Source organism: Molossus molossus, unplaced genomic scaffold (assembly GCF_014108415.1).
Source record: "Molossus molossus isolate mMolMol1 unplaced genomic scaffold, mMolMol1.p scaffold_m16_p_11, whole genome shotgun sequence".
Lineage (NCBI taxonomy): Eukaryota > Metazoa > Chordata > Mammalia > Chiroptera > Molossidae > Molossus > Molossus molossus.
Genome location: NW_023425346.1, coordinates 32,539,429 through 32,553,131, shown reverse-complemented (window position 1 = coordinate 32,553,131; position 13,703 = coordinate 32,539,429).

The following is a 13,703-nucleotide window of genomic DNA, read 5'->3' as shown; positions in this document are numbered from 1 at the left end:
CCTTTGCCTTTCTTTCCCCTTTCTCTTAAGTATCTCTGTTTATCTATCATTTATCTTCTACACAATGCCTCAACTCTCTCAATAGTCTTCCCTTTTCTCCTAAACCACTTGCTCTCTCCCTGTGCTCGCTCTTCTTGCTGTTTTCTCTCTCTCCTCCATTTCCCCTCTTAACACTCTGTCCACTCCCTCTCGTGTCTTAGAAGTATAATGTTGACTTTTGTAGTGTGTTTCTGTGAGTCACTGTGGCCTACTCTAAAGGCTATATGTAAGAAAATATATACATAAAGACTTAAAAAGAAAAATAAGCTGTATCTTCATTGTGTGTAGGAGAAGTCATTTCAAAATGCCTCGTGTTAAAACTCCCCATCCTGCCTTCCTTGGATGCTTTGTCAGAAGGCACCTGGTTGCCGATCTTCCCAAACCAACAAGCCAAGTTTTTTCCATGAATTACCTGACCGCACTGTTCCGGCAAGGTCGTGTGTTTGGCCACTGGGCTGCTTACTCTCCCTTGCCTTCCATCTGTACTAGCTACCCAAGTCCCAGATTTTCACAGCCCTGGACAAACCTGAAGACAAGGCATACCCTTTCTAAATGAAAACAACCTAATCCATGAAGCCTAGTCCGCAGAGGTTAAGGAGCACTGCCAACCCCAGCAGAGGTCATGCACAAAAATAGCTCAACTCCTCCAAAGAAAATAGAAGGGGATTGTTAACACCCCGTACAGTGCCCTTGTCCCAGGCACGCCTTGCCCTGCTGGGCCTGTTTGTCTTAGATTGATCTCCTCCCCGCCCCCTCCCCTGCTCTCTTTCTCAACTTCTCAGACTAGTGGCTTCTGGCTGGGTTCGGCCATGAGAACATACCCAGCACTACAGAGCTATTATACATTTAAAAACTATTAAGATGGGCCCGGTCGGTGTGGCTCAGGGGATTGAGCGTGTCCCATGGACTGAGAGGTCCCGGTTTGATTCCCAGTCAGGGCACATGGGTTGTGGGCTGGATCCTCAGTAGGGGGTGTGCAGGAGGCAATCAAGAGATGTTTTTCTCTCCCATTGATGTTTCTATCTCTGTCCCTTAAAAAAATCAATAAAAACATATTTTTAAATAAATAAAATTGTTAAAATGGTAAACGTTATGTGTATTTTACCACAATTAAAAATCTAAAAAACAATTTAAAAAAAAAGAAGTAAAATCTACCATATACTCAAGAACCTATTTTACAGCCCGATAGGATGGATTAGGAAGCTTGGATTCAGGTCATATTACATCTTTATTTTCTCTACACTTGAGTCATTCATTGGTTTGGGATTTTGTCTGCTTAGGTTAGCGATGTGGTAACTGGCCAGGATTTCTTTGATGAAGGTGGCTTTAGAGACGTGGTTTGAAAACACTGACTTGGTTTAAGATTTAATGGACATCACATGACAAGTGGGCTTACTGTTATGTAGCAAATGCCGCTAGCTCTGCCCTCTGGTGAAAAGAAAACAATGTGGTATGATGAGAGGAACCTTAAACCTGGCGTCAGGGAAACTGGGGAGGAATCTCTGTCCCATCACTGGTGACTTAACGTATGTCAAGCAATTTCTCCGAGCCTTGTGTTATTCATCTGTAAAATGGGGCAAATAATACCTGTTCCCTATTTCCTTGTGTTATTATAATGCTTAAATAAGCAAATAGATGCAAATATATTTTGTAAACTGTAAAGTGAGATCGAAAAAAAGGTATTTAATGTAATTCCTATGTAAGATCCTTGGTTTATGTTTTTCTTTAATTCTTTTTACATCACTTTTCCAAGTCAATTTGCTATTTGTTCCATTAATTTTAGCAACTTAGGAGACAATGAAGAATGTAATAAACAATACCAGCCTTGTGCAAATTATCTTCCAATTTTTATTAACTCCCAGGCACACAACTCTACATTGGAATTAGCTGTTGCATACCACTTTAGGTTTTGTTTTTGTTTTGTTTTTACTTAACATTATGCACTTCATTCTCAGGTATTAACATACCATGCAAAATACTATGTTACTGCAAACTGTTCACATGCTGTCATGTGTGGCATCACTCCCAAATAGACCCTAGTGTTTAAGTATCGACCAATAAACAGGAGCCTTTAGAGAGGAACCTAGGTGCTAGACATGCCCTTGCACAAAAGTGCCAAACTATAGTCTGATGAAATTGGGAACAGGGCAGCATCCGCCTGCTTGGCTGAGAGAACTGAGGCAATACCTTAAGGAAGACAGAAGTGACTAATGTGGTGAATGACAGTCCTATGGGAGAGAGCCCTAAATGCTATCAAGCTATTAACCAAGAAGCAAGACTAGATTTATCACAAGTGAAGGACCAAAACAGGGTAATAGGAAACCAAGGGCAGGAGAGCACACACAAAGTGGTGCACAATTTCAGTGCCAGTCTAAAACTTGGGTTTGCGTTCTGATGCTGCCACCAACTGATGCTGCTTGCTTAGCATCAGGAAGTATACTCAACCTCTGTAAGTCTCCATTGTCTTATCTATAAGAAGAGATAATAGTAGCATCTATGCCCTGGCTGGTTTGGCTCAGCAATTAGAGTGTCGGCCTGCAGACCAAAGAGTCGTGGGTTCAATTTTGGTCAAGGACAGTTACCTTGGTTGCAGTCCGGTCCTGTCCCTGGTCAGGATCATGCGGGAGGCAATTAGTTGATGTGTCTTTCTCACATCAATCTCTCTCTCCCTCCCTCCCTCCCACTTCCCCTCCCTCCCTCTCTATCTGAAGATAAATGGAAAAATATCCTCAGGTGAGGATTAAAAAAAAAAATAGTAGCATCTAACTTATAGGGTTGCTTAGAAAATTAAATAAGATATAAATAAAGCACTTAGCATATGCTCAAAAATCAGATACAAAATTAAATTAAGTTTCTGTATCTTAAATACTCACAGTGCAGGGTGCTCAAGACACATCAACTTGTGGGAGTCACACATCCCCAACTAGGGGGTGCCAAATTCATCTCTTCTTAAGAATGTTAACTGTTTTTTTTTACAGCAGTACTTCAGTTGCATTCAAATAGTCAGTAATAAACCCACTCTAAACCCATTCTGCCTCTTGAGTACACTGTAAACCCTGACAAGGAAGACACTTACATAGAAGGGCTCCTGGTGGCTAGCAAGGCTCAAATTAATAAACAAAAGCAAAACCAGAGTACAGAGGCCTCTTGCGCAAACCACTTCAGGGAGAAGCCTGCACTGAGCTGCCTGCCTGTCTGCACTGTGTCCTGCCATCTGAACCAGACCTCATAAGGGTTCCTGGAATCCTATTTCAACCAAAAGCTTACCAGCTTTCCCCATCCAATTGGAGCTGCACAGCTCCAACCAACCAGAGAGGCTCTATTCTGACCAATCAGGACAGTGTATTTTGAACCAATCAAACTGCAAAGATTTGGCATCCTCATTTGCATAAGGACAGATCAGTCAAAGACCAGGGACAGAGACTTCTGTCCATAAAAGCCAGCTCCTCTCTGCCTCGGAGATTGTACTTTGCCTTTCTTCCTAAGATTGAAGACTGTTTCCCTCGCCTCACGGAAACACCAAAGATGTCCTGCTGGGGCAGATGGAGCAGAGTGGAGCAGACCAGCGCAGGCCAGGGCAGACTGGCACAGACCGGGGCTGACGAAGCACAGGGGCGCCGACTAGTGCAACGCAAAGGAGACCAGTGTAGACAGGGCCTGGCCGCAATCGAGCTGGTTTGCACGGAATAAAATTTCTTTCTTTGCTGCACCCCAAACTGGGGATTCCGGTTGGCGTCAAATTGTCACCAGCAATCATCAGTTGATAGTACTCTTTCTAAAATCTGATCATCTAGCATGAACAGAGCAGTGTAGCCGTCAACCCACCTCAAGTCTCAGGTCCTTGAAATGTATCGTTCATTAGATAGTAGCATTTATTGGCAAATAAAAATATTACCGTCCATTTCTAGACACAACAAATTTCAGACAAATGGAAAATATTTCCAAAGCTGGGAATGAGAAGTAGGCTTGCCCGAGTATGAAAGCAATCTTGTGTCTGAGGAGCAAGCAGCATGATCGCAGAGGTCCACAGCGTGACCGAATTCTGAAGGTCTGAAATGGCGCAGCAAGCCGCCCTAGCCAGCAACTTCAAAACCGTGTTCTCTTTAGTGTTGACCCAGGAGCAACGGTGGCTCCTCGCTTTATTTATTTGGCAGAAAAGTTACTGTTTTCAACATAAACAAACATCAAGGAGTTGATGTGAGAAAGGAGGCTTGTGTAATTGTCCTGTTTCTCCAAAATCTGATTTTATAGGCATAATCTATACCCCAGCCATTCCACTCCTTCGTATATACTCAGTAGTCATCTACATGCTCCCCAAAACATGTTCAAGATAACAACAGCAGCTTCATTCACAACAGCACCGAAGTGGAAACAACCCAAATATCCATAACTGAAATGAATAAAGTGTGATATCTTCACATAGAAGAATAATAATCAGCAGTGAAAATGCATAAACTACCACATCACACAACATTATGAATGGATCCCACAAACATAATTTTAAATCAAGAAGTCAAACAGAAAATAATATATACCATAGGATTGCTTTATTAAAACCTCAAGAACAGCCCAGCTGGTGTAGCTCGGTGGTTGAGCGTCAACCCGTGCACCAAGAGGTCGCGAGTTTGATTCCTGGTCAGGGCACATGCCCAGGTTGTGGGCCCAATCCCCGGGGGGGGGAGACCAGTCAATGTTTTCTCTCGTGGATGTTTCTCTCTCTCCTTCTCCCTTCCTCTCTCTCTCTCTCTAAAAGCAATAAAAAATTAAAACACACACACAACAAAAAAAAACCCTCAAGAACACACAAGCCTAATCTACAACATTGGAAGTTAGGAGAATGCTCACCTTTGTGTGGGAGAAAGGGAATAGTAATTGGGAAAGCACCCACTGGGGCTTCTGGGATGCTGGTCATGTTCTATCCTTATCCTAGGAGGTAGTTTTACATGTGTGTTAACTTAATGCTAATTCATCAAACTGTCACTTTGTGCATTTTTCAATATGCATATTGTACTCCAATTAAAAGTGTATTAAAAATGTTGACTGCAAACTGCAACCAAAAAAATAAAATAATAAAAAAATGTATTTAAAAATAATTTTTATCGAATTGACTAATACAAAGCTATGAGGAAATCGCCTTACAAATCAGACTGATGGACAGGCAGTTCAACCTAGCTGTCTTACAATGAATCCAAGAGATGTGGGTTGGAGTTGCTAACTATGGTGTTATCATTAAGTTAAACTTCCTTCGTTTATCCAAATAACTTGCTCTGAAGCTCTAATCAGATAATTCATTACTATTTTCTTTAAGTTATATTATTTTTATTTGATTCAACAAGTTTCATATATTCATTACTGCTATGAAAAATCTTTCTGTGTATTAAATGATCTTGTTTAAGCCTCAAGGAGTATTCCACCCATTCTAGTAAACCCAAATTTGATCAATATGTCCACTTTTATATTTCATTATTTTGTCAGTGTGTTTAGTATATTCTTGCCACATTCGTATTTCCAGATTCAACAGTTCAAAGATTTTAATCTCTGTTGCTAGAAACTCAGATTTGAAGTTTCTTTTATTCATGTGCTCCTGGCCTTCTGAGCATTTTAGTTGCCTTCTTTGGACCTAGTCTGCATTCATTATGTCTTACCTAGGGTTCCGATGCCCAGAGTGAAGTAGGTGAGTTCTGCACTGCCTGAGCATCCCTCCCTCTCATGCCCAGCTTTCTGTGCCTTTTGGGCAGCTTTAGGGAATATAACGGCTGCCAGGCTGGCCGGCCTGAATCAAAGCTGTCAGCTCACCCTTCATATATGTTATTGAGAAATGCATTGTTTGTATTTTCCACATTGAAACTGGTCTCTCTACCTCGGTTCTGGACCACTCACAGAGACTCCCATTAGGTTTCCAAAATGAATGCTGCTAGAGTTTCCTAGAATTTCTTGATTCTCTGCAAAGTCGCTAATAATGTATATTCCTGCTTTCATTTTTTTTTTTTTTTTATCCTCACCCGAGGACATTTTTCCATTTTTTGTTCAGGTAGAGTAGGAGGGGGAGAGAGGAACAGAGAGAGAGAGAAACATCGACGTGAAGGAACACATCGAGTGGCTGCCACCTGCACGACTGACCAGAGCCGGGGACAAACTGCAACCGAGGTACATGCCCTTAGCGGGAACCGAACCCGGGTCTCTCTGGACCACAGGCTGACGCTCTAACCGCTGAGCCAAACCAGCCAGGGCTATATTCCTGCTTTCAAAACAATTATAAACCACTTTAAAATGCATGAGCCCAACATCAACTCCAATATAACCCTACATTCAGCCTTACTGATCCAGAGAAGTATATATATAATTCTTAGTTTACATTTCCCAGCATTACTCTAGTTTCTTATCCTTAATAACATATTTTCCAAAGTCTATAATAATATATTTTTTAAAGATTTTTGACATGAAAGCTACTCTGACCTTTTGAAAAGCCAATACACACATCCGATAGTTGACACTTATCTGAATAATGACGACAACAACAATAACAACTAACATTTGGGAGTTTACCATATACTGAGGAACTTGCTAAGGGATTACATGCTTTTATCTCTTTTAATTCTTTCAAACATCCCATGAGGTAAATACTATCACCAGTCTAACTTTAACAACTGGCTGCTGTCCCCATCTCTCCAAAGGCAGAGCTTTGATGTGAATTTAAGTTTGCTTGATGCTGCTCACACTAACACTTCCCTTTACTTGCGTAATTTCCTTAAATAATTGAACTGGATATACCATGTTGTATGAAATATTATGAATATTAATTATCCCTTATTAAAATAACGCACCAGAGTGAATCTCAAAGCTAAATTTATTTTTGGATTAGGGATTTTCTTCAATTACCTGCCACCATTAGCATTGGCAATCTGGGTTTGAATGTGAATGGTAGCAATTTAAAGAGGAGTTGGAAAAAACACTTGGCTCAAAGTTTTTGTACAAAGAAAGGAACAGAAAAGAATCCCCCTTTGTGTCCGACTCCATTGCTACTAGCTGATGTCGCACTGAAGGTAACTCTAGTAAACAAATATGGAGGCAGAAGCACTAGGAATCTTTAGTTATGTTTGTTACTTACTTTTCTTTCCTATTGTTCTTTACTCTCAAGTAAGAAAGTAATGGAATTAGTGTGCTGGCCACATGTTTAACGTTGATTGTATAAATTGTCCCTTAATTTTACAGAACTATGATAAATGCCCAGATACCAGTCTGCAGCTATCTCAAGGAAACAGTACATAAATTTTAGAGAAAATGTTTTAAAAATTAATAAACAGAAACCTCATTTGAAATGAAGTCGGGAGGCTAAAAGAGATAACTCTCACATATGTGTCATTCAACATACCTTGTGACCCCAACAGGAAGCATCTCTAACAGAAAGTGATGCTACTGTACTACCTCAGGAGGAGGAGGATTCCTCCTTGCCAGTAACAGCTCAGCCAATGGGAGACTGCCATAGTTCGGCCAATGAGAAGTCACTACAGCTCGAACTTTCAGTTTCCTCCAATGGGCTGTTTGTTTACAACAGCCCCTCCCAAGTTAATAAAAAAGCGTTCCTCTCGTTTCTTTCTCTGGACTTGCATGTGGTTTGCCATTAGACCACACATCCTGAACTGCGATTCTTTTTTTGTTCCTGATCAAACCCATTTTGCTAGAGAAATATCTGGCACTTTAACGCCAAAAAAGTTAAGGGCCAAGGATTCACTGAAAAAATTATGCTAATGTATATAAATGTATATAAACAGAGTCCACTCAATTGGGAGCTTTGAACTTAACAAGTAAATAAGTTAGGGGCAGTATCAAAGTGTGCCTCTAAGATTACCCCTTTAAAACAGGCTCAAATGAGAACAAGCACATTTTAAGTGACTGAGCTCAAAATGAGCGTCAAGGGAAAAGCTGATAGTGAAGAACTGCCAGACAGAAGTGAACTGGCATGAATTTCTTTTTAATTTTTTTTTAAATGTCAGCTTTATTATTATTTTTTTTATCCTCACCCGAGGACACTTTTTTTGCATTTTTTATCTTCAGATAGAGCAGGAGGGAAAGAGGGAGAGAGAGAGAAACATCTATGTGAGAGAGACACATCAAGTGGTTCCACCCATACGACCCCAACTGGACTGGGGACAAACTGCAACCGAGGTACATGCCCTTAGCAAGAACCAAACCCGGGACTCTCTGGTCTGCAGGCTGATGCTCTAACCACTGAACAAACTGTCCAGGGCATGAATTTTTTTAAAACACATATTTTTATCCTCAACATCATTAGCTCTGTGACTAACTCAGGAAGAACACTTGAAAATTAATTACACATTGATTCAAAAACAAAGATGAGCCAATACACACAGGCCAAGAAAAGACTCCTTAACTGAGTGTGTTAGTGCAAAATCTCTGTGGTCATATAATACTCAGGGCAAACCTCCTTTGGCAATTGGGCAATAAAGGGAGAGGGCTGATGGGACCTGAAAGACATTTATTCAATGTAAGCATTAGCTAATTTTGCCAAGACTGAAATATCTCCTTGGATAATATAATATTCACCAGGAATAAGATTTTCCATGAAGAAAAATAAAATAATAACACTAGATCTCCCCACTGAGTCTGCTTTATCTGCCTAACTGCAGTTGCAAAAGGAGGAGGAAAGGAAGAAACAAAGGAAGGAGAAGGGAGGAAAGAAGAGCATGACAACTCTTCCTTTTTTGTGGAAAGGGTAGTATCATACTTATGGTAAAGCTGAACGTAGTGTCTAAAATGTCACATTTATCCTTTTCGCCTGCTATCGTTCTCTTCACAGTGCTTACCAACAGTGGGAATTAGCACGCATCGTTCATCTGCTTGCTGGCTGTCAGGTATTTTCTCAAATGCAATGTCAGGAGCTCCAGTGCAGACAGGTGTGTCACATTACTGCAGCTGTGCCTCCAGCTCCTACAATGATGCCGAGAACAGTGGGCACGCAAAACATGTGTGGAGTTGCAAATTAGTAAATTGATTGATTAGATAATTAATTATCTGAGGTATCATAATATCTTGCCTTTTCAAAATATTATCTGGTCCTCCTTTCCCCCGTCAGACATATTGACATGGAGGTGGGTGATGCTGACATTACTCTCCAAGCCTAAGCCCAATTTAGTGCACACACATGTGCATGCGCCCCCCCACCCCCACACACACACATTTGCTTATGTAAAAATATTTAAGCTGAAAAGAGAAAATATACTCTGATAGAAAGTGAGAAGGCAGGAATAGGCAATTTGAAAAAGAAAGAAAAGTAGCAGCAAAAATAAATATGCCCTCCATGGTAGAAATACATTTAAAAGAATAATGAGATGCCTTGGCCAGTTTGGCTCAGCAGTTAGAGCGTCAGCCTGCGGTCCAGAGAGATCCAGGTTCGGTTCCCACTAAGGGTGCGTATCTCGGTTGCAGTTTGTCCCCAGCCCTGGTTGGGTTGTGTGGGTGGCAGCCACTTGATGTGTCCCTTTCACGTCGATGTTTTTTTCTCTCTCTCTCTCTCTTCCTGTCTCTTCTTCCCATTCTATCTGAATAAAAAGTAGGAAAATGTCCTCAGGTGAGGATTAAAAAAAAAAAGAATAATGAGATATCAGTTTTTAAAAACCTTTGCCACTTGGATATGAAGGAGCAATATTCATTTTTGGACGTGTACAGTGAAATGGTCACATGTACATGCAGCTAGTGAAAGTATCAAGTATTAGACATTGTCTTACCAAGTCAAAACCCCACAGAATCACATCATCTAATAATACAGTAAGAAAGAGAGTAAGAACAGAAATACCTCAATGAGCTACATGCCAGGCATAGTGCTAGAGACTGTATATGTTGGTCCTCTCCCTGTATGTTTTTCCCTTGAAAGTCAGTAGTATTGCTTTATTAGTTATAATAGATGTGTGTGTGTGTGTGTGTGTGTGTGTGTGTGTGTGTGTGTATTGGAGTAAACCTGAACAATTTGGTGTTTGGTATTAACTACAACAATCTTTTTTGTTGTTGTTAATCCTCACTGAGGATATTTTTCAATGGATTTTTAGATAGAGTGAAAGGGAGGGAGAAAGAGAGAGAGCTAAACATTGATGTAAGACACATTGACTGGTTGCCTCCTGCATGACCTCGACCAGGGCCAGGGATCAAACCTGCAACCGAGGTATGTGCCCTTGACTAGGAATCAAAACCAAGACCCTTTGGTCCACTGGCCAATGCTCTAACTGCTGAGTCAAACTGGCCAAGAGTTAACTACAACAGTATTGAAGTGCGCTTTTAGTTTGCTTTGCATGAACATAAGTAAGTTTAACAATGAATCATTTGTCAATCAAAGCCAAATGAAAAATTTTGTGTTTCAATCATTATCTTCCTACATTGATTTTTAAGTAACAGGAAATATATTCTCTTTTCTATACATTTTTTAAAGAATCAAAAGCAGTTTTCAGAATTTCTCAACTAAATATCCTCCTCTGAAATAGCACATAAAGAATGTCCCAACTATAAAGAAAACATAAATCCTGAACATAGCCATTTTGGTGATGTAAAAGTCAAATTGTTAAGTGTCCAGAGCTAGCTAGTGACAAATGGGTGGGGTCATGGTGGTTCAGTTGTGGGAAGTGAGAACCTTTGTCCCTACACAGATTGCCATTCATTTCCACTAGTCCCAAGGAGGGCCCATAGTAGGAGCTGAGAAAAAAATTACTGCTTTTCAATTTCCACCCCTCTTCATGGAGCAGCAGACTAGGGTTCTTCTATCTTCTACCATTACCTCTCAACCATGTAATTTCCAGAATTCCTAAAGAGGAATGGAGAAAACAATACTAAGTATAACTCAGAAATATTACCCAAAAATATTCAGTATCCTTTCTATGGAACGACCTCGTCCCTGTTTCTCCTTCCCTCCACACCCTTTCTTGCAAATGGAAGACTATTTCCCTTAGTGTCTCAAGTAAGAAAGACAAACCTTCACTTGTATTGTCAAATCCAGAGGTACAGCGGTGCCAGAATCATTCGGATCTGATTCTCTTTTGGCTCTTATCCTCATAAGCACAGTATGGCTGCCTTAGCTCCAAGCATCACACCCTCACTTTAGATTGCCAGAGGCAGAAATGAAGGTAGAGCAGTGATTTCCCTCATATTCACAAGAAGATCATATCATTTATCATTCGAAATTAGAATTTTTTTTAAGTGAAAGAGGACATTATTAGTAATTTTACCAAGATAATACACATACACCATCACTATTATAAGAAAACTGGGGTATATGGTAGCCCTACTTATTAGAGATAAGTCACTTCCCAGAAGGCCTGGGGGTTTGGAAGGAGCTTCCCTTCCCTCAGTATGTTGCCACTCCTATAGGCTTCTGTTGGCAAGGAAGAAGGTGGGTTAGCTGTTGAGTAGGCAACATACTGTATTTGCCATAATCCCAGCCCTCAATCCAACCTGGGACAATAAAATTGAACTTCCCTTCAGGTCTTAGAATCGGAAAAGGAGGCCTGCTTTTCTGAGGACAAAGCTGCAGCAGGAGGTAGAGATGACCTAGCCGTAACCATCCCTCCTCCAGACTTAAATCCTCACAAGACCCATTCTTAGAGACACTCTCTCTACTGTTCCGTTGAGTTTGTATTCTCCAAGTGCACAGAGTGGCGCCCTATACTTGGCATGAGCCTACAACGGGTTTCTCAGTGAGGGAACATTTAACCCAAAGTATAGGCAGCCACATGGATGCCAGGAAATATATTTCAGCCTGAGTGTCAGGTTGAATGGCATTGATATCTCAAAGCTGAAAATTCCAAAATAAACACCTTGCGACTTTATTCTAATTTCATTCCCCAAGTCATAACAATGAAGTACTGCCTCATATAATCTCTAACCACCCCATTTTAAAAATCATTTCATGTACCTTTAAACCACAATACCACAAAGTCCTGAGGTTACTCAGAAGATTGGCAAGTACTCAAACAGATGTGCAATTAAAATCTTTGCTATCCTTTTTGACAGCATCTGAAAACATAAAGTCAGCATTCTGTTTTAAGACTTTGTTTCTTATGGTGGGAACACATATGTTACATGACTTGAAAACTGTAAGTGCTGGGAGTGCTGACCTAGTTCAAGTTCAATATGTTCACAGCCAAAGGGAAATACTGTCAGATTTTGACTTTCCTTTACATTTATACAGTATGATAGTTAAGGTCCAAAAACCAAAGTTTTGACATACAGCATGAAAACATCCTTTTAAACCCCTATTATATTTTTATTCTGAAATCTTCATCTCTATCTGGAGTAATTGACAATGAAGAGACGAAGAGAAACTTTTTTACATTCACCTACTGATGACTGACTTGAGCTGCTGGGGCCAGTGGTCTTGCGGAGACTGATGTAGGATGCATGTACTTGGACGTGCAGATGCTGGGGGGACGATGCTGATCACACAGAGAGAAGTAGACCCAGTCTCCACACCTCCAGGAGCATCATTTCCAAAATGCCGGAGGACATGAAATTAACCTATATCTCAACTGTTGGTCCTCTCAGCTTGTGAAATATTGAAAATCCCTAATTAAGGAGAAGGCAGTGAACATCAGGCAAGCTTCGTGGGTTTTAGCATAATTATAATCCCAACACTCTGAAGTCTTGGCTTCTACTCTGTTTTAAGTGTCTGTTAGAGAAACATGGCCCTTTCCATGAATGTATAACTTGCTCAAGAAATAGAGAGACCCAACTATATTTTAGTTTTCAACTCCTGTGACTATATACCAAGGAGGATTGGTACTCTTATAAATGTCATTCCCAGATGATAGTGTATAGACTCTAATCAATCTTATCTATTTTAAACAACTCTTTGGTATTTTATTAATGTTTTGGTCCACTTTCAAATTGTTCAAAAACAACAAAAAATCAACTCAAACATTAAAAAGTACTGTTTCTTATGTAATGAAATTAAGGGCAGCACTGACTTTACAGTGATCCCCTTTATGGCTGACCTTCTTCATAAAGCAACAAAGAAATGATGTCATAGGGAAAGAGATTAACTAGGAAGGTGCTTTCCAGGAAAAGTTGATTTCTGAACTTATTGCCAAAGGCGGAGTGGGGAGCAGCTTTGTACATGTCAGATAAGAGGATTTTCATTCCACACATTACTAAGTGAATGCGTTAGACTCCCACTAAATTCTCAGATTGAACCCTAATGTTACCACATAAAATCCAACTTCCACCTTGGAAAACCTTGTCGATCTGTACTTTGCAATTTCGCATGCAAAGACCACATATAAAACATGTCATCCCAGGAAATGCACAGACGTGAATATGCAGGCATTGGCTTCTATTTAAGAACATTCGAGGGTTGACAAACAGTCAAACATACTCACAGGTAAAATCTTCTCTTCAATTATCATCTCTAAAAGCCACAGATACATGTTCTCTGTGTGTGCTTTTAACATGCCCCATTCATCTAGCCTGATATTGTACATAGCAGGTTCTTGGATAATGTTTCATTCAACACCATTTCATTATAATTAATGAGAGAAAAAATGGGTCCTGGGCTGGGGCCAATTTGTATAGGGTTCACACACTTTCCCCATGTCTGCGTGGGTTTTCTCTGAATAATCCAGTTTCCTCCCACAACCTAAAGTTGTGCACGTGAGGTACAGGCA